Source organism: Erithacus rubecula, assembly GCF_903797595.1.
Source record: "Erithacus rubecula genome assembly, chromosome: 4".
Classification (NCBI taxonomy): domain Eukaryota; kingdom Metazoa; phylum Chordata; class Aves; order Passeriformes; family Muscicapidae; genus Erithacus; species Erithacus rubecula.
This window is the reverse complement of record NC_136686.1, coordinates 35,756,081-35,777,534: the sequence shown is the minus strand read 5'-3', so window position 1 is coordinate 35,777,534 and position 21,454 is coordinate 35,756,081. Positions and strand designations below refer to the sequence as shown.

Below are 21,454 nucleotides of genomic sequence, written 5' to 3'. Positions count from 1 at the left end.
ACTGATTTAAGATGTATGTGTATCAGCTTAGCCCGTGAAATAAGTCAAAAGAAAGAGAGCATTGATTAAACGAGAATAAAAATAAGAGATGCATATCAGTTTGTGGACAAAGACTTAAAGAAGGAGGTAAAAGTGTACCATATATGGCTCAAAATTGATTAGGACTGTCCACACAAATTAGCAATCCTTGTGTTAAATGAGCTCAGGGCACTTCTTTAGTTAAGCAGATGCAACTATGGGAAACAGGCCTCACCTTTGTAGCAAAAGATACTGAGTCAAGATTAAAAGGAGCAACTGTATGAACACACACTTGACAACACACCTTCTTTATTGGCGGCCTTGGATGGCATTTTAACATAGTGAACAGTAAATGCTTTCACTTTCTTTAAGAAAACAAAAGAGGAAGTAGAATATACAGCTACTACAGCTTGAGTAATGAACTTCCTCAACAAAACACAGTCTTAGGCAGAAAGTCAGGTTAGGTTTTTCAATTAACAGAATTTAAATCACAATTTACACACGTTGTGAGTGCTAGTTAGATTGTTTATATGAAGCAAACCAGTCTAAAGCAAGATAACACTTTTTTTTTCCCCCCATTACCTAGCTCTGTTGAGCTATTCAGGCTTCTTGTCCTATAAATGCTAATTGATTTGCATGTAAACTGTAACTTTGTAATGGACAGAGAGATCAGTTCATGTAGATGCCATGACAATATCAGGTTCTTAGTTTATGTGCATCATATTGTTGGGTATTGGCTTGAATGACTTCTCTTTGGGAAAATGGAATGAAAACTAGCTTTTAAAAAAGAAACTCAGATCACTAAAGTGTGAAATTACACATAATGAAGCAAAATGTTTATAGATATAAAAGAATCTATAACACTTAGTAACACTGAAGATTAAAAACATTGATTGTATTTTTCAGTCTAAAAGTACTTTTATGTTTGATTTGTAGTAAGAGGAAATGTCGGATTTTTTAGAGTTAACAACAAAAGTGGACCAGAAGTTCATACTCTAAACAGCATGTCACTTTTGGTACTTTCCAATGGTTTGATTCTAGCAAATGCATGAGTGTGTGTCACAAATGAAAGGTTTATGATTAGAATAATAAAATGCAGTGCTTTCCTGGATGGTGTAAATACACATTCATTTCAATGACATGGTAGCCATGCTCACCACACAACTAAAGCTGGTGACGTTAAGAAACTGGTCTTATGTTTGAAGACTGCTCTTTTATCTTCAAAACATATTTATGTTGACCAACATGTTACTGTAGTACTAATGTTTCTGTAAAATATTACTGTTGTGTAACCTACTTAATTCTTCAAACCTAAATTCGGTTTGGACGTTCAAAATCAACCTTGAGAAGAAAGCACACATGTGAAACTACTGAAAGAAACCTGCTATTTCTGTTCATTTCTTTGCTTGAAACTTTAAACTTTATGATGATTTTACAACCAAATTAAGGTTTCAGTGCCATTGTATTTCATGATGGAGCAGAGCAGCCAGTTCACAAATGATGTTGCCCTTCATCCTGTAAACACTTCTGCACAGGTTTAGCTTTTATACCATTGACAGTCTCATTGAATTCAAGGGGATTATTTGCATGAGTGCTTCATGCATTGGCGCTTGCAGTACTCAAGCCATTGCTATAAAATACATGTTCTGAGGGTTGATAAATTAAAAGTCCACCTATATCATCTTGTAAATGCTTTTCCACTTTATTCACACACAAACTGGACAGCAGGACCTGTCTCTCCGCCGATACCACACTGTAGAGAAAACAGTAACTTTCACACAATTTAGCCCATCGCTCTAGTTCCTGACCTAGAACTTCCACAAGGTAACACACAGGCTGCGGAGAGGCCAGGCCGTTCCACAGAGAGTTGGCAGAGCAGGGCCACACGGGACGGGACACCCCCTCTGGAAGCCGGGCCGCTTCCAAGGGAGCGCGGCCGCCCGAGGTGCGACTCCACAGGCGCCGGCAGCCCGGGGGGCTGAGGGGAGGAGCGGGAGCCCCGCTGTGCGCTGACCCTGCTCACCCCCACGCCCCGATCCAGCCCGGCGCTCCAGGCCCGAGCGCCGCCCTCTCCCCTCACTGAACGGGATCTGAGGCGGGCGAGCCCCGGCCAGCGGCGTCTCAGCGGGGCCGGCGGAGAGCGGCGGCGCCCGGCAGCCCCGCGGCCTGCGGGCCCTGCCCCCAGCACAGGGCCGCGTCTCCCGCGGGAGGCGGAGGGAGCGCAGCCGAGGGAGCCTCGCTGCTCCTTCCTCCTCCCCTTCCTCTCCGTCGCCCTCAGCCGCTCCGCAGCGCCGGGCCGTTGCGGGCGGTGCGGCAGCGCTGCCCCCGCCCCTCGGCGCTGGCGGCCGGGCCGAGCGGCGGCGGGGTCACGGCGGCGGCCGGGTCAGAGGGTAAAGGTTGCTCCCCCAGCATCCTCCGTGCTGGATACTCAGCCATCTTGGATTCGCGGGACAAGAAAATTCATGCGGTGAGTCCGGCCCCGGCCGCCCCTCCCCGGCCCCGCCGCTGACCCGGGCCTCGCCGCCGTCCCGGCCGCGGCCCGATGTGGGAGGCCCGGGCGGCGGCGCGGCCCTCGGCGGGGCTCGGTGGGTCTGGGGCCGCCCCACCGGGTTTCCGTTTGCTTTTGTCTCCGAGGGGGAGCGGGGGGGACGCGCGGCGCCCGAGCCGGGGGCGCAGCCGCAGGCCCGGCCCGGCCTGCCGCCCCCCGCCCTCCTCCGCGGCCGCGGGCGGCGGCGGCCCCCGGGCGCCGTTCCGGGGCCGGGCGAGGCCGCGGCCTGGCGGTGTTTGGGCCCCGCATCCCTGCGGCCGCCGTTGGCAGCTCGCCCCGCGGCCCGCTCGGCCCGCCCGGCCCGCCCGAAACGGCTGCTTCCCGCCGCCGCTCCCCCGGCTTCTCCCGGGCCTCCTCCGTCCCTCCGAGCCCGGCCCCGCGGGGCCGCACGGCCGCCCGGCCCCCGCCCGCCGGCTTCCCGGGCCCGGCGCCGGGGCAGCGGAACCTGCCGCCCACGGCCGGGGCTGCGCCGGCCCCGCGCTCCGCCGAGCGGCCGTGCGGCCTGCGCCACGGGCCCCGGGCGGAGGAACGGGGTGAGACGGGGTGCTGCTGCCTGGCTTTCGGTTGAAAAACATACACATATATATATATTTTTATTTTTTTTTAATTTTTTTTTGACTGCGCCTGTTTTCACTCTCCTCCTGGCGGCGGTTAAGGCGGTGTGTAAACAGGTTCTGGCTTTCTCTCGGACGTGTTTGTAAAACAAACTTGAAAGAGACCGAAGGAACCAGCCTTCCCCTGCCCGCCTAGGCGGCGATGACAAGCTCTGGCGTGAACCTGACCCGTGCTGGGAGAGGAGGTGGCACAGGGTGACAGGTTAGGGATAAGAGGGGGACAGTAGGGCGGTGGAGAAAGATGTAAGGATCAGTGTTGGCAGTCTAGTGTATGTATGCTCCTCGTAAAAACAAGGTACCAACTAATGGGTATTCTCGGTTTTCTGGTGGGTTTTTCTTGGTGAAGTTCAAGTAACTTTGTTTTGGAGGCTCTTAAATGTGGGAAAATGAAAATATGCTTGTGTAAGGTGTTAGTTGCTTCTGCTGCTTATCCACATCTAACATAAGCATGTTTAGTTTCTGCTGTCTCTTTTATCAGGGAAAATGTTGTTTCCAACTTCTCACCATTTTATCCCCAGGGGAGAATAAGAACTTTCTGTGTATCTTCCATAAATATATGTGTGTGTGTGTGTGTGTGTGTGAAGGAGATGCTCCTGTATGCCTGCACAGCAGCAATTCCTGATGCTGGTGACTGGCTGCTAGTCTTAACTCTTCGGTTGGGGAAAGGTAGATTAAGATGATCAAACATACTGTCATGTCTGTCATGGGAAAAAATTATGTTTTGGGGAACTTGAATTTGTTTCAGACTGTTAAGACTTTTGAAGACCTGCTAGAGTTATTTAACTGTAGAAATTTATATTGCAAAGGCATCTTCCTGTGGACCTGAAAGAATTGTGCATGTGTTGATGTACTTTGAGATCTGTTATAATGATGTATTAATAGAACATAGCTCACAGGATCAAGTTTTGTCATCTTGAAAGTGATGGATCTGTCCCATGCTTTTTTTTCTCTTCACTTTGTCCCCAACTTCCACTGTTGTTTATGTTGAGTATTCAGCTGATATGCTAAACATCAAGGCGTTGACTGCTTCTCATTTTAGAAAGGGATTTGAATACTCACTTATCGAGAGCTGACTGACTTGACTTGCAAGTGTATTTCCGTTTCATTTTCAGGAAGCTGTTGATAAAGCTACTAAAGACTGTAGTAGTAGATAAACCTTGTCTACACATCTCTTCTAGAAACTTAATATTGCTGTCAAAGTAGTCATTGTTATTGCAACCTATTTATGTGCCAGTTCTATCAAGAAATGAAAGAAAAGCTCTTGGCTAAAAACTAAAAATAAGGAAACCCCAGAAAATTATATTTGAAAACTTATTTGAGTTCTCTTTAACAGAATCTAATTTTAGCTAGTTGTTATTTAGTGGAAAAAATAGGACAGTTAGTGTGTACTGAAGTTTGATGCTAAAAAATAGTCCCATAAGTGGCTGTTTCCACCTCAAAATCTTGGTCTTTACTTCAGTTGCTTCATGTGAAAATTCTTTGTGCCCACAGTGGACTGGTAGATCTCAGAAAGTATTTCTGTTTTATTTTTTTATATTTTAAAATGCATTTTGGTCTGGATAGAGATTAACTTTGAAATCAGGAACATTATTGCTTTTTTAGCATTTGTTGTAGCTTTCTTAAAAATTACCCTAATATTCATGTTGATGCAAGGTCTGTTGTGTAGTAATTGCTAAGTTGTAACCCCATTATGGTTTTAAAGGGGCCTTGTATCATAACTTTGATTATTCAAAAATGTCTTCCACCTCCTTCTTTTTATGAACTCGGGCAGTGAATAGAACTTAAAAATGCACCGTATTGAATTAAAACAGAAGTTTTTATCACCTTTCTGACTTTATCTGGAAACTGATTAGAAATATTGAATGGCTTGTTTTCCTATGAGGTAGTATAGAAGGTGCACCAAGTACAGAATTGTGTTCTAAAGGAAGTAGGCCTCTGTATCTAACTTTTTTAAATTATGTCTTCTCTTAAAGCTATAAGGTGCTTAAATTAAAATCATCTTAAAAATGTGTTATTAAAAAAAAATCCTTAAATTCGTGGCAGAATATTTGCCACATTTGTTGTGTGTGCTTATAAATGTTAGCTTAAATATAAAACCCTTTACTAGTTTCTATGGAAGTACAGTACCTTGGGAAGTCAAATAAGTATTTTTACAACAGATTTAAATGATTCCTCTGTAAATGATAGTTTGGTGTTTTTTTTAAATTTAAAATCGCAGTTAATTTAATAATGCAAATTTCAAGGATTGACAAAAGCATAAAAGTTGAAGTTAGGTTAACTTTGCTTTATCTGAGCTTTTGAGACATAAGTAAGTAAAAACATGTATGTGAGCATTCTGCTATACATCAGAAATCTGCTAATATATTTGCTTTAAATTTATGTCTCAGTTGTACTGCACTGAAAATTCAATGCAACTAGTTTCAGTTGTCTTTTCTGAGTAGAATTGTCATTTTTTTCCCTTTTGAAAAATTTCTTTCCTGATGTGCTTTAGCACATAGATGTTGTGTTTGTGTGTGTCTTGTTGGTCTCCTGACCCAGGTTCCTTGAAAAGCATATGAACACTTAAAAGTTTGTGTGTAGTCTGCTTGACTTAAAAGCACCTGCTTACATGCTGATGTTAACTTTGTGCATGAGTTTTCAGGATGGATGGTGTATTCTGACAGCTAACTATGCTTTTATTGAGCATTATAATAGTGTAGGAAGAATTGTGTCAAATGAAAATACTGCACAGTAGGATATTTTAAATTGTCCTTGTGGAATTATTTTGTTTTTGGAGCAGGCGTGTATACACCAAGCATAATCTGTGCTAATCAATGAGAGATTCTTACATAGGATTGAAAATATTTTTAATTTTGTATTTACAAAAATGGACAAAAAAAAACCTAAACAAAATCCCAGCCATAACGTGTTCATAGTGCTTATAATATACATTTTATCTTTCATTTTTAATACTCTTATAAAAGAGAATGTTTTTGTTGTAGGGGTGTGCACTAGCTCATCTTCTGGTCTGGTTGTGTTATAGGCTCCAAGTCAAGGTCTAAGTGGTTCTTGCCCAGAGGGGTAACTGAGAACCCTTAATTTGTCTTGCTGTGGCCTTGGTTATTAGTAGCATTACAGAAAAGTGTGCATTATTTTTTTCCCCCTGACTTGGCTACTCTGCCATCTGATTGCTTTTTGCAGTGCTAATATGTGTGATTTCACAACTCTACATTTCCTTGGAGGATTTCTTTCAGATTGTGCTGGTTAAAATTTTATTATAATGAAGATTTTTTTTTCAGACACATCCTCCTCTTGTTAAATTGCAATGCAAGAGTTGTTAATCAGAAATTCAGTAGTAAGTAAACTGTTATTTCTTCCAGTTTTCCTTTTGATTTGGGATAATTTATGGGGGATTATTTTTAAGTATTATTTTTTTACCCCCTATCACTTGGGATTTTTTTTCTTGGTTTTTTTTCCTTTGGTTTATTGAACTTCAGAAGCATTTTTAAAATCCTGCTTTCAGATTTTTTGTGTGCTTGAGATTAATCAATGATGTTTGAATATAGTTTGCTGAGGTCAAGTTATTCATCAAAAGATGTAGTTTATTTAGGCTGAAAACTGGTATAAAATGCTGCTGTATTTGTGGTACATAAAATGGAAACTCTTACTTTGCATTGCTGCTGCTGAGCAGACAGTAATCCAGTAGGCTGAGTTGGACCATGCTTTCTGTCTGAGTTACCTGCTGAAGTGATGGGTTACTCTGGGTAAGTCATTTAACTTAATTCATAGAAAAGTTCTAGTCTGTGGTAAGAGAATAATGATTTCCTGTGTTTTACTTGCCTGGTTCAAGACTTCTGTGGAACCATGTACCAGTAGCAGTTAATACATATGGTTAGCAAAAGGAATGTTAACCCCCCAAAATGGCACTATACCAGGTTCAGTAGGTGGCAGTTGTACTATTTGTCCTTACATGTTTCAGGAGGGGATGTCCACAATATTTTCATTACAGTCTAAGTATGTGTACATTTGGAAACAGTAGGAGGGAGTTTTCAGGCATCAAAAAGAGGCAGTCAGTCATTACAGCCAACTATTTTTAAAATTTTAAATTACAGAATGTTGACATTTAGATTTGTAGTCAATATTGTGGCAAACAAGTTTTTCTGAAGCTGTCTAACACAGACAATGGTAATGTAATATCATATATTATGTTTTCTGTCAAGGGGTTGTAGGAAAATCTGTCCTGGTGCAAAATGAGCAACTGATGCTTGTGTCAGTGGACTGTATACTTGTCTTGCAGTCTATATGACTGTGAGAGTTTTTGCTTTGAGCTTCAATCTAATATAATAATATTTTTCCCCTTCCAGCTTATGAAAACCTTGCATTGTTTGGGGCAGAATGGCTATTCCTTGTAAGCATTTTTTATTGGAATTGTGAAAATTATTCTTGCAAAGGAAATGTTGCCAGAGAATTATAATGATGGAAAAAATGTCTGCCAATCTTCCTTCTGTTGCTCTTCTGTGTAGGGGACTTGTTTGAAGTCTTGCTTGAAGTCTTTTACCATTCAGTAGTGATGAGGTTTGTGGGAAAGTACTTGTTGCATACAAAAGCTATTTTTTGAAAAAGTTATAAAACGGGAAAATAGCTATGAAGCAGGTAATGACTGAGCAGGCTAAAAAAATGTATGGAAAGTTGGCTCTTGAATGTCTGTACTGTTGTGATGTGGAGAAGTGGAAATCTAAAAGGTTTTCAAATAGAAATCAGCTGTAAGCAATGTCAGCTTTTGAAAGACTGACAAATGACTGATGAGCGGTCCTGAATGTTAAAGTATCTTGCAATACAGTGTCCACCTGTAAAACTGTTTGATGCAAAAATCTTTTTAATGAGGTATTTGATTATTTATTGCAGTGTCCTGATACTTTGCTGTGTGGTGTACTTTTCCTGACATGTCAAAAGCACCATCGTAAAGTAGAAAGGTACTGTATGTAGAAACCTTAATTTGTTGGCTTATTTTCTGGATGTGGATGCACATTTCCAGTAAGATCAAATTGATTAAGTTCAACATTATTCATGAGAGTAAGTCAGTATCACTTATTTCATGGTGGAAGTTGAAGTAAATTCAGGAATTCAGTTTCCTTTGCTTCTGTGGTATGGAGTTAATTTTGTTTGTTTGGGGTTTGTTGTGTTCTCTTTTGTATGTATTCTGGTTTTTTCTTTTTGAAATCTTTGGCGTTTTCAGAATGATATGTTTTGGACAATAAATGCATGTTTTGTTTGCCCCAATTTCCTGGAAGCATAGTTAGGCAAGAACATAAATGTTGTGAGACATGATGGAACAGGGACTATCGAAATTCCTTGCAAGGATAAAATTTCGTTTTTAGGAGTTTGCTGCTTTTCTGATCTTACCTTAGGTCAGAGTATGTTGTGAGTATCAGCAGTATATGTTTGGTGGCAGGTAGTATTTTCATTTGGATTACTATTTTAGTTAGGAATTCATAAACTCTTAATACTAGTTGTGATCCTAATATTTTATTGTCTCTGAAAGACATGTAGCTAGTTTAAATAGTAACTGCCAGTTCTTTTATGGTCCACAGAGTAGATTCAGTTTCACACTAGTCTGAATTAGATTTTATAGCAAGAGTTCAGCAGGTCTTGAAAACTGGGATGGCCAAGTGTCAGTCTGGTTGGTAACCAGGAGTGGTTCACTAGGAGAAGCATCTTTAACGCCCCATTAACAATGTATTCCAGTGTCCAGCTGCTGGCCTTTTCTATGCTAAGGAATACCTACATCTGCTGAGTCCAGTTATTAAAGCAAAACCATTTTGTGCAGTGTATATTAAAACTTAGTAGACTAAAGGTACTCCACAGGCCCTGGTGTTAATGTACTTAGGAGTGAGCCCAGAGAGGAGTAATAGTGTCTGCAGATGAATAAATGGTGGTAGTAAATGAATAAACTGTTGATATTAGAATGTGCATCATGGATTAATTGATGCTTATAACTGCAAGAAACATAAAAATTTGAAATAAGTCATATATAGGTAACTCAGCTTTTGAGTTAACTCTGAAGTTAGGCATTTTACTGAATTTACATAAATATGCTTCTGTATGGAAACTGAAATCAGAAGGAGAAGTTAAGTTTTGAATTATGGTCCTCCAGACCTCACAAAATTGTGTCTAGGTGAAAGAAGAAATTTCAAATTAGTGCACCCTCTTGAAAAGAAATGGTCACACATGATCTGGTATGTATTTGGTAGGATGGCGGGTGGTTAGCATCCTGTAAACACATGCAGACTTTCAGAGCATCTGCACCACAACTGTTTTCCCTGAAGTGGGGAGAAGGTCACAAAGAGATTTGGGAAAGAAGGAAGTTAGGGTTATCGTAGTTTAAATATTAAGAAATAGAACAAATCTTTAAGAAACTAATTTTTATTAATTCTGCTGCTCATAACAAAGGTCTTTATAATTAGTAGGGTTTTTGCATTTTAGTTTGGGGGTTTTTTTTTAATTTTTTTGGGGTTTTTTTTGTCTACTGAATGTAAATTAAATGGTATGGTCTCTGATGATCCAGTATTTTTGGGACTATCAGGAGAGAGCTTCAGTCTGAGTCGAATCTAATATTCTGCTCCAACTGAGCAGTTGTTCTTTGTTCATATTGATGTAACTGTCCATAGCTCTGCAACAGATTCCAGTGCAGTACTTAATTTTGTAATGTGCTTCTAAAAATAAGTGCATATCTTATGTAACACATCTTGTATTGTTAGCACCTAGAGGCTTCATCCCCACTGGTATGAAGTAGGACACATCCTACATAATCTTTGATTATGAGTATTTACATCTGAAATACTTTCTCTGTCAGTGTCTGTGGGCAAAGAGTAGCTTGGATTTAGGAATGAGTGGTAGTTTTAGGGATATACTCCTCTGCATATCTGAGCAGAACAACAGTTGGAAAGGTACCATATAGTTCAGTAGACATTTGTTTCCCTAAAGAAACTCCATGGATTCTTGCTTACAGGTATGTGCACTTTCTCAGAGCTCTCACTTAGTTTGGCTCTGCACTGCAACTGTTGTTAGAGTTCTGAAAGTCTGTGGATAATGCAGACATGAAAATGAGATGTTAATCATATTAATGCAGTTTTGAGAGCGAACTCAAAATTTTCTTGAAAAGAAGGGTGACATTTATGATCAAATTACACTGTTCTGTTAGTTTTTGTGCACCTCTTGCTGTAGTCTTAGCAATGTTTTGATCTCTTTAATGTGGCTTTTCTCACGCTTTTTGAATTCAGGCTGCAAATGACATGTTAAATTAGATAATAAAATGCATCGTGTCTTGCTGATAGGATGACACCTGTACAGAAAAAACTTGTCACATGTAAATAATTTAAGGGACAGAAATCAAATGTATCAAGAATTACAGCTTTATCTGAGTAACTTCGTTCTCATTTTTCACCACTTGAAGCTTTTACATTGAAATTTCAGACTAGAGGATTGAAAGTTCGTCTCAAAGTCTGAGGCCAAAATGGAGGCAACCATTCTTTATTCTATTAGTTTTCCTCTGAAAATTAATGTATAGGTTTTGTGTTGTTTGTGTAGAAAAGCTGAGACTGTGGCTGAGCCCTGGTAAAGCAGACATACACTTCTGATAAGCAAGGGAGGGAAGCATCCCAGCGAGGAAGAGCCTGTGTGCAGACCATGCCATGTTCTGATCCTGGTGTGTCAGCCCAGGCCTAGGATGTCAGTACTGTTCTTGTAGAGAAGAAATGCAGTATTGTTATAGCAAATATGTTCTTCTCTTTTGTCTGGTATTATTTCCTCTTTTTCTTGAGTAAGAATTCAGGGAGCCAAATGCAAGAATAATGCATTAGTTGTGTATTTCAGCATTTCTGTGCCCAGTCTTTTTAAGAGTGTATCCCAGTTTGCTGACCACAGCTGTCTGTCATCTGTTTGGTATGAGAAGACTGCTAACATGAGGTACTGAGCCTTCTTGGTCTGGTTTGAGTAGAACTGTCAGGAAAATGTTGGTATCACCAGGTTCATGAGGCATTGTTAAGTGAAAGGAGTTTAATGAAAAGAATGTGCCCTTTATTTTTGTCTGCAGAATCAGTGCACGTTATTTATTTTAAACACTTTGTGAAGTTAGTGTGTTTATTCCTGACTCATCATATAACTTGCTAATTATGAAAAGCTTGAGAGTTTTGTGAAAGATGGCATAACCTCCCTTTCCTGTTTAATTAAGCAAAACTTTGAAGTTTTAGGTGAGGTTTATTCAATATCTACTTTTTTGACTTGCAGCTTATAGAATGAATGGATAGTCTATTTTATTGATTAACGCAGGGTCAGAATAAGCTCACATCCCTCTAATGTTGCCCTTGCCAGGACACACTATAGAATTGTGTGGGTATGTTTTGATCCTTCTGAGATATGAATATTTTGGCGGTGAACATCTTCTAGTCACTAATAATTGTAGTGACACGCTAAAATATCTGTTACTGTTTTTACTGGAAAAGCAAAAAGTGCATAATACCACAAGAGAATGATAGATTTTGCTTGGAAGGTAAGCTTCTGAAATTGTTATGCATGAAGATCATTCAAAATAGTTCAGTTGTCAAACTGAAACAGGAAAAAAGTGAAAATGGTCTTGCTTAATCAGTTGCCCTCACGCTTTCAAGTGTCAATATCAGAAGACATACCAAATTTTGCCTTGGTTTGCAAGAGAAAAAATTTTTTCATGGTGTGTTTCTTCTGTATGAATACAACTGCCATGGTTCTGCCCACAATATAATTATTTCTTTTTTTTTCCTCTCTCCTCTCTATTTTCCTCTCAGAGGTGAGAGTCAATTAGTGGTAAGGATATGGGTGGTAAGGGTGCTATCTTGAAACAAAATAGATAGCTGCTAATAGAATGGGTTCCACAGCAAGGCCTTGTCATTCCTGGGAAATGTCGCCAGGTCCTGTTCCTGTCAGCAATCTGACTTCTCTGGAAACTGCCAAACTGGTAAAGTAAAATGGACAAAACATCAGAATTATAAATGGTTAGATTACTAATGAAAGTGTGTCCCTTCAGTAAGAATGGGACTCCTGGTGATACCTTGTGATACCATCTGTTGTGAGAATCTAGTCTGAATTTGAGGTTTGAAATGATAGAAATCTATGGAACACTGCTGAGATGGTCCTATTCTTCATGTATTGGTTCTTTAATATCAAACATGCTTTAAAATCTTAGCTATTAGAAGTTTAAATTTTTTTTTCACTTTGTGTGAGAAGCTTTGATTTGGGTTAGTACATAAACCTGGAGAAGAGCAGCTCTGTTCCATCAAGTCATGAAGGCATATAGACACATTATGCTGAGGTCTAAAGTTTTGCCTGAAGACAGGGGTTTAGGTAAATGCAAGACACTCCAGGTAGCCTTTTTTTGTCTCCTGTATTCACAGAATGCGTCTTTTTTGCCTTAGGTATTCTTATGATTTGTTGATTTGTTTTTTGGGGTTTTTTTTTGTGCTTTTCTTACTCTTTCATCGCTTCTTCTCACCGAGTTTCATTTCTTCCTCCACAATTTAAGAAATTGAAAAGTGAAGTTTTGGGTCACTTCATTGTTCTTCCTGATGCTTGGTTTTTGTATTGGAATGTCAGACTTGTCTTACTTTCTGTTCATAAACTGAGAGGGATATAGGTCACTGTTTAAATGAGTGTTTGAAGTTTTCTTGCAAACAAGCCCCTCCCTCAGTACATAAAACCCTGCTTCACAGGCTATTAAAATTGCAAACTTAAAGGAGTCTGAATTCAAGGAATGCTGGAATGAAGGGGTTTTTTTCCATCTTAACTCAGGTTCTATCTGCATGTCACTGTTTCATTTTTTTTTGATCAAATAGTGTTTTCCCCAGAGCACTCTGGTCTCATTGATTAGAGAGGTTTCATGGTGATCTCACACTGAGGCTTTTCTTTTTTAATCCCATTGTTCAGATCACGCTATCCAAAATTATAGGCAAACATGGGATTAATGTTTTCTCTCCAATTTCTTCATTACAGTTTCATGGAAGTGCTTTATAATATATTTTTGAAAAGTTATATTTTTATATTGTCTCATTGAAGTCATAGCCGTGCATTACAAATAGAGAAACTGAAACATTAGCTTAGTATTTCGTAACAGAAATAATTTAATTTGAAACTGTGAATAGTTAATGCTTATCCATCAACTCGTACTATATTTCAAGCAGAAGGTACTTGTGAAAATCTGTGTATGGCTCCTTCAGCATTAATAAAAAAAAAAAAGAAAATACAAACCTTAATGGACAGACATAAAATTGGTTTATGTATGTGGTATTTAAGCATCTTAGCTAGACATGTTTTCTTTCTGTAGTCTCTGTGTCATTAATTAGAAGAGGATAGAGGTAAATCTTGACAGTGGTCCCTGGTCCATTGGGCAAAAGAATGTGAAAACCCAGAAGGGGTGGGTCTAGGATCTGAGGCTCTGCATGCTGTAGTGTCTGGGTCTTTGGGACTCTCTGTCTTATGTACTCCAGTTTCTCTTCTGGTTCCTTCCTCCTCTGTGTTCTAGCTATTCTCCTGATAGCACCCAACTGATGTCTAAGAAAATGGCAAACATTTCTCAGTCCCTAGGATGACAGGTCCTTAGCTATCTCATGGCTAAGCCTACATCCACACCATTGCACAGCACTCCTGTGCAAGAAGGGGAAATGTGTTGTAGACCAGCAGAGAGCCTGCACGATCTGGGTGACCAGGGTGGTGCAGAGCCTTGCAGATTTGAGCAGGTCTTCATTGTGGTAGTATGGTGTGGCTTCCTAAGACAAAAACATACTGTACTTGTCACTGTTGCACAGTATTCAAGTACTAGGGCATCCCAACAGACTAGATTTGAAAATGCTTTCAACTGGAGGCATGTATTTTCTATCTTAGCTGCTCTATAAAATAATAAATTTGATCAGTTTGGCCTGAAAGATGGTTAAAGGTTGTGTTTGGTCCTAGAAGGTTTGTGCATTCTGTAATTTGGCCAAGTGAATGGAGTCTTAATAACTACTATTATACAATAAAATATTACTGCCTGTGCTTTCTGTAACAGTTTAAGTTGGTCTTAATTTAGTAAGACTGAATTGGTATGTTTTTGTAGCTTTTTTTCTTCTTCCTAAGTAGTGCATTTGAAGGCAGTTTTAAACAAGGCCCAGATTAAAGTGCATTTCATGTGCATGCAATTTATTGTGCTGTTCTGAACATGAAGCATACGAAGAGCTATAGAAAATTTCTTGAAAATTTAGGAGACTTAAACTTTATCTTAAACTTTAAATTGCAGGATTTTGTTCAGAATTCCAAATTTTAAAATATGCAGTTATCAAAGAGGGCTATCTGCCCAAGATTTCTTTTGAAAATGGCTCTGGAGTTAAATGCTTTAAAAATGTGTTTTTGTGCTCTTGAATTTTCTTTTCTTTTCTTTTCTGAAAGGAAGCATTACTTAAGGAAATAAGTTGTTGCCATAGGAAAATTATTGATATTTTTAGAAGTGAATTGGAAAGCAGTTAGCTGTAACTTCATGATTAAGGAATGACTACCATTGTTTATGTTGTAAATGAAGATACTTTCTGTGTAAGGGTATAGGAGGATTATGTCATGAGAAAAAGGGTGAAGTAATTAAAAGTGAAAGTGTTACAGGAAAGAGTGAATGTTCTTAGGTGAGGTGAAGGTTTTTGTTTTATTTGGTGTGTTCACCTGCATTAAAACTACTGTGAAAATAGTAAAGATGTTTATTTAAGGAATATATGACTCATTTTCTCCACTTCATGTTTTACAAGTGAGACTTAATACCCAGACTCAGCTGTAAGTCTTTAGGTGTCAGCTATAAGATCCAAATTTATCCCACATATCTTTCTCCACTTAGTTTTATTGCTTTATTGGCTGTTGAGTCTTCTGACTTCAGCTGGCTAATAGGTAGGCATGTAGGCCTCTGGAAGTCCAGGTAAAGAAGTACAAGAACTTGAGTATCCTTGAAAATGCATGCATACAGCAGAAGTGAGCGTTTGCTCTGTGTATGAATATGTGTAACTGAAAGAGTACAGCTGCTATGGCACAGAGACATCATAAATGTTGCTGTACCCTTATCCTCCTTTTCAGACTCTGCTTGTTACAATGCACATACAGCCAGTTCCTTGCGTTGTACAGATAATCAGCTATTTTCACTAGGATGGACTTAAAGGTGTGAGTTGCTGACATTGTGAGTTGCTGAATTAAAACTTCCTCTTTTTATGCTTCAATTTCCAGATAGGGATATTTTTTTCTTATTATGCAGGTCTTGGTTTCTGTGTCTAACCCAACGTTTTGGTAAAAATCTTCCTGTGTAAATAGGCAGTGGAAGCTAAACCTGTGCTAAAGCATAAGAGCCCTAATAAACCTGGTATCACTATAGCAATTACAGTATAATAATGAGAAACCTTTGAATAATCTTAAAAATCCCCACGAAAACCTAAAACCAAACCCCATGCAACAGTGTAGAGTCAGTAGGATCCCTATGGTATTGTGCATTTTTTGAAGACTGCCTCTATGTGCCTGTGTGAATAGTGATTATAGAGATCTCAAATGAGTATATGGTTAGTATGTTTTTCTGTTAGTGATCAGTTCTGGACCCATATTTTCTTCTCCCCCACTCTGTCCTCCATATATTGTTGTGCTTGTTCTTTTTGGTGAAGGGCCTGTATTGAATTATGATTTGTTTATTGGCTCTTCACAGGCTGCTTGGTAGTGCTTGCTTTTTAGACACAGTGCTTCTGGGATCTTTCCTCTTCAACCTTCTTTGTCTGGCAATTCCAGTGTCTGTACTTCAGAAAATTTATTTAGATTGTTTTGATTGAGAGATGTGGTGATTTTTTGATGTATAATTTTATAAGGATGTGCAGTGTTGCTTTTGCAGTCTCAATGTGTGCTTCTCCTTTCAGATGCATATATAAATGGTTACCGGTTGTGACTAAAAAATGTTTAAGTTACAGCTTCATGCCTTCTTTTTTTTTTTCTTTTTTTTTTTCTTTTTCTTTTTCTTTTATTTTTTCTTTTTCTTTTTTTTTTTTTTTTTTTTAATGAATCAGAGCAGTAGGAAGTGAATTAGGAGTAGAACATTCAGAATAAAAAGTTTGCAGTATGTAATTTTTGCTCAGTGACTCTGTGTCCTCTCCAGTTGTGCACTTCTCTTGAGATCTATTGTGGGAAGGTCCCCACTGGGCCATCATGCTGACAATATGAAGTTAACCAAGGTAGAATTTGATTGTGAAAGCCTTCTTAAAATATGAGTTGTAATACTTGCCACAAGTTTGTGTCCTAACAAAGTTCAAAATCAGGCTACATTGCTTTCCAGTTTTTTCAAGGCTTTTTTATTGTAGTTTTTTTCAAGTATGTAATATACACGAGAATCACTCAGTTTTATCAGTGATAATTCATCTTTCTGATGTTTTTGTTCTTGTTAGGCTTTCTAACTGTAAAAATATGCTTGATACTGATGGGTAACATAAACTGATGGACTTGCTTATAAGCAGCTACTTAATTTTTTTTTCTTTCAAAGAATTATGGGCATCAGGAAATATAATGGAAAAAATCAAATTTTCTGAAAATAGATATGTGAATGGTTAAGGGAGCATCCTTTAGGGCAGCAGACATACATTACTTGTATAGGTCACGTAACTGACATATGTTAATTGCGTGCTTGGAAAGTATTCTACTGACATAAGTTCTTTCATTTGGGTTTTTATCTAACTAAACCAATTAGAAAAGATCATGACACTCTTTCATACTTAATTTTAAACTTTTAGCTTATGTTTCATATGGTTACAAAGATTCTTGGAGGGTCAGTTCTTTTAAAAGGTGAAATTTCTGTTGTATTACACATCAGCCTCGCTGGACGTAACTTCAAGTATTAAAACCAATAGTTTCTCAATATTGCAGTTAATAAATTTAGTTGTGAAGATTTCTTTTGTGTGTGTGTATGTCTTCATCCTCTTACAGAGAAGTCTTGAGATTTCTGGATTTTTTTTCTATTTTTGCTAATTCTTTAGTGAAAAGTGTGTGTTTACTCTTAATTTGCAAACATGACTTGCAGTCTCCAAACTGATATGCCATCAAGTACATACTCCACAATTGGACTGTTCGGTTTTTTCCATGTAGATTTGTTTTGAGGGATGAATGCAGCCTGAGATTGTGGATATGGTACGTTTTCCTTTTTTCCTTACTGAAGTAAGGTATCACCAGTAATAATTAAGTAAGCAATTCTCAAGTGAATGTCTTCCTTATAGAACCTTCTTACAGGAAATACACCAAAATTAAAAGCATGATATCCTTTAAAAAATATTTTTAGCTTGTGTCCAGATAGGAGACAGAGAGTACTTTCTCCTATTTGTTTCAGAGTACACCTTTGGATTTTTGGGATGCTTAAATTGACCTGTTGGACTTTCTAAGTAAGGTCTTGTCTCTCATGTCTCTGTAAAGCCATTAAGTAAATAAGGTCTCTGTTAAAGCGTTAACACAGACATTACTTAGGCACGAAATTTAGCTTTCTTCAGTTAACTCCAAGGAACTTGCCATAAGATTGTTGTGAAAAGGAAAAGTTCAGATCCATGGATTCCACTGTTGCAGCCGAGTTAGGAGCAGGAGAACAGATTTGAAATCTTCTGTTTTGGCTTCCAGTGTCCTGGAAGGTACTAGTATTTGATAAACAGATACCATTAAAGACTGTAAAGAGGACTGAAGGCTGTTTAAGGGTTTATGTAGTGGAAGTTATTATTATTAAGCTGTTCTTAGTTTATGTGATTTTTCTGATTCCTTCCTGCTGGTCTTTTAGCTCACCATTCCAAGGCCAGAGAGGAATAAGCTCTGTCTCTTAGAATTATTTTTACTTATCTGTCATTTCTTGAGCTTGCTGATGTTAACTATTCATAGCGTGGAAAAGGTGTTTTCTGCAGGCAGTTGTAGTGGGTTTGTCTGAGATGAATTCATTTTCCCACAGCAGCCCTCACAGTGCTGTGCTTTGCATCAGTGGCTAGAAAGGGCTTGATAACACACCAGTGTTTTGACTACAGCTGAGCAGCTCTGGCATAGCATCAGTGCTGTACCTTCAACAGTTCCCCCACATCAGTAGGCTGGCTGGGGGCGCAGAATCCTGAAGGGGACACAACTAGGCCAGCTGACCCAAAATAACCAAAGGATATTCTATACTATGTGAAGTAAGCTCAGATAAAAAAACTAAGACAAAGAGGAGGAAAGGAGGCAGCATTTGTCATTTTACAAAGTTTGCCTTCTGCAGCGGTTGCTACACATGCTGAAGCCTTACTTCCAGGGAAGTGGCTTGCTGATGGGAAGTGGAGAATTAACCTTCTTTTTTCTTCTTTACTTCTGCACGTGCAAACTTTTGGTTTTGCTTTAGTAAACTGACTTAACTGTAGAGTTGTTTTTTACTTTCTCTCCCCTGTGAATGTGGGAGGGGAGAGTAATAGAGTAGCTTGGTAGGCACCTGGTATCCAGCCATGGACAACCCATCACAGAATCAAAAAGCATTGGATAGAGAGATTTTAGAAAAATTGTGGGAACTAAGTTTTTGGACAATGTGGACTGTTCAGAACAGTGTCACATTTTTCCCTTTTGGAAGGAAGACACAGTAACCATTTATGCAAGATGCTGGTTTCCCCTAGACAGAAATCATGGAAGAACAGTGTAAACTATTCTGTGGTGTCAGCCTTCTGAGTGAAGTATCAGCAATGGCTTTGAGACAGCCATGTCTGAGCAAGCTATTTATGATCATTACCAGCACAAAAAGCTTTGTGCTTCCTTTTTCTGTGCCTTCATAAATGCTTTCTGGCAAACAATGGTCTGCCAGCACAGGTGCCTGTATGACAGGGAAGTGAGCAACTAAACAAACACAGGAGATCTGGCCAGTGAGTAAACTGGCTTGAACATTGCTGTGAGAACCAGTGGAGAAGGTGGTTGGCAGAGTCTGCTCTGATAAATGAGGGCAGCAATTTTTAAACTCTTCCTTGCTAGACAGGCTTGCAAGGACTGCCATAGGCTCTAACAGTTATCTGACATTTCCAGCAAGGCAGTTGAACTAGAGAACTGCTACATCAGGGAAAGAGGAACCAGTTTCTAAAGAGATATATCAGGTAGTTTGATGTGTTTTTCTCCATCTTAAGCATGGTCTAGAAAGTTATTACTGTTCTTGGGGGCTCTCACAGAATTAGATTTTGGAGGTCATAGATGGGAGTATTTCATAGATGGAAGATGATCTTGGCTCTGCAATTAATTTAAATGTGTCATTGCACAAGGATGTTTTTGGTCCGCTCATGGTGTGACTGATGTGATATTTCATGGAGTGTCCATTGGAAATTGGCTGAGTTGAGATAAAGTCCAAGATTATTTCTGTATAGGATGCCTTTTTCTGTAACTGTCTGTAGCAAGTATGTTTCTTTTGCCCAACATTTCCAGAATAAATTCAGATTTTACGAACTTCACTTAATAAGCTACTAACCCAAAATAGAACAGTTTAGTTGGGATGAGTTTGCAAAATTAGTGATGGCAAAATGAAACTTTGTGGAGGAAAATCTGACATCTTATGTGCATTGGAGTTTTTGTTTTTGTTTTTTTTTTTTTTTTTTTAGTTTGGTTTTGTTCAGTTTTTATCTGTATGCCTGTCTTACCCAAAGGTAGTTTTCTGGTACTTTCTTAACAATCAAATGACTTTTTGTCCTCAAGTGTCTGTTTTCAGTAGTAGCAAGTCCTAAGTCAAGCCTCTTGGCTGCTGTAGGCTGAGTATCCATCAGAATAGACTTACAGAATTTATTTTGCTAAGAATGGCAGTTTTTATGGTAAGTTCTGTTTGTCTCACTTCTCAAACTTTAAATGGAGACAGAAGCTGCATTCTTAGCATTCTATCCATAGTGGGGGAATGAAGGAGGGAACTCGTGCCTTTCAGTAAAGAGTGTAAACCTGGGATTTGCTCTTATGTGGAGTTGCAAAATATGCTAACAATCCTCTGTAACTTCTGTTTTTGCTGCTATGCTCGGTTGGTTAAGATCTGTCCAGTTGTAAAAAAATTTGGTACAGAATTTTAGCTTTAGAGACTCTTTGTTAATATGCAAAGTAAGAAAAAATAGCTCCTATCATGTTAATTCTGATTGCCAGTCTTAGGGTCAGTGGGGCTTACAGTATTACCAATCTGTTACTCTCAGTATTTAAATGATACTGTCTGAGACCTTTGGGTTTTTTTTTCCCTTGTCTCAGTTGCTCTTTATACTCTTGTCAAAGTGAGCAAAAATGAATATAGGCATGTTCAATTCAACTAAAAAAAACCTCAAAAAGAGACCTATTATTTAATCATATTCTTAATTAAACATGAATTGTTGTTAGGCTTTTTTCAAATCTTTCAATTTGTTCTGTTACACTTTTTATAAATGTGTTGAGCTTTCAAAAAATGTTTTGCATATTGATATTGTAACTTAAAACATACTCAGAATCCAGATGCATATAAGTACAGAGATTATACCAGCATTTTTTAAAAATTTATTTTTCATGGAAGGGTTTTAAATGCTTGTTTTGTTACTGTATTGTTATAGCAGCTATTTTTAAGGGACAGAAGGCTGACAAATAGGTAGCAAGAGGTATTGGAATGTGAGGTAGTCGAGGCTGAAACTATTGAGAAAATGTCCTAAAAATACTGTGTATTTTTATATTTAAATCTGTAAATATCATTATCTCTAGCCTTGACTTTGGGGTATTTTTTGGATGCTTTTGGATGATAAATACCTTTTGATCTTAATTACATATAGTCAAGATAATCTCTGGGTCCTCATTTCTAGATGCTTAATTAAACACTGCAGAAGGATTTAAAATACATTGTAACATTTATAGTAATGAAATTTGTCTGAAATGTTCTAGTGTATCTTACCTTAAAAGGATGGTTCTTAATATATGGTAAAATAAAGGAATGCTTAGTATAGCTGCATTTATGAGTGTGCCTGTGTAACGACACTGTTTTAATTACAAGGTCGTTGTGCTTTCAGAAGTATCTGTGCTTACATTAAAAAGTTGCTTTTTTCCTTTAGCTGATGTTACTAGTGCCTTAGGAAGTAGTGAGTGGAATTACTGTTCTGGTCCATCAGGAAATTGAGTGTGGGGTAGCATAGGCAATACTGAAGAGCAACAGGCAATAATTAGACCCAAAGAGTTCTCATATGATCACCTGCAATACATCAAAAGAAAAGTTTGCCATTTAGCAATTCCAATTTAAAGAGCAAAAGGCTGAACCATTCACTGACTTGAGAAC

At 38.7% G+C, this 21,454-nt stretch overlaps 1 protein-coding gene across 2 annotated transcripts in view; it reads left to right on the top strand.

Annotated features, from left to right (window-relative positions):
- The first annotated feature begins 2,153 nt into the window (after positions 1-2,153).
- The window catches only part of CNOT2 (CCR4-NOT transcription complex subunit 2), an 80,067-nt gene continuing 60,766 nt past the window's right edge, over positions 2,154-21,454 (top strand). The window contains exon 1 of one of the 2 annotated variants that reach the window (XM_079303284.1): positions 2,154-2,485. The gene's annotated coding sequence lies outside the window, so the exon portion shown is untranslated. Of the gene's footprint in view, positions 2,486-2,972; positions 3,100-21,454 lie in introns of those variants that run through there. The other variant, XM_079303282.1, reaches the window with a different exon arrangement.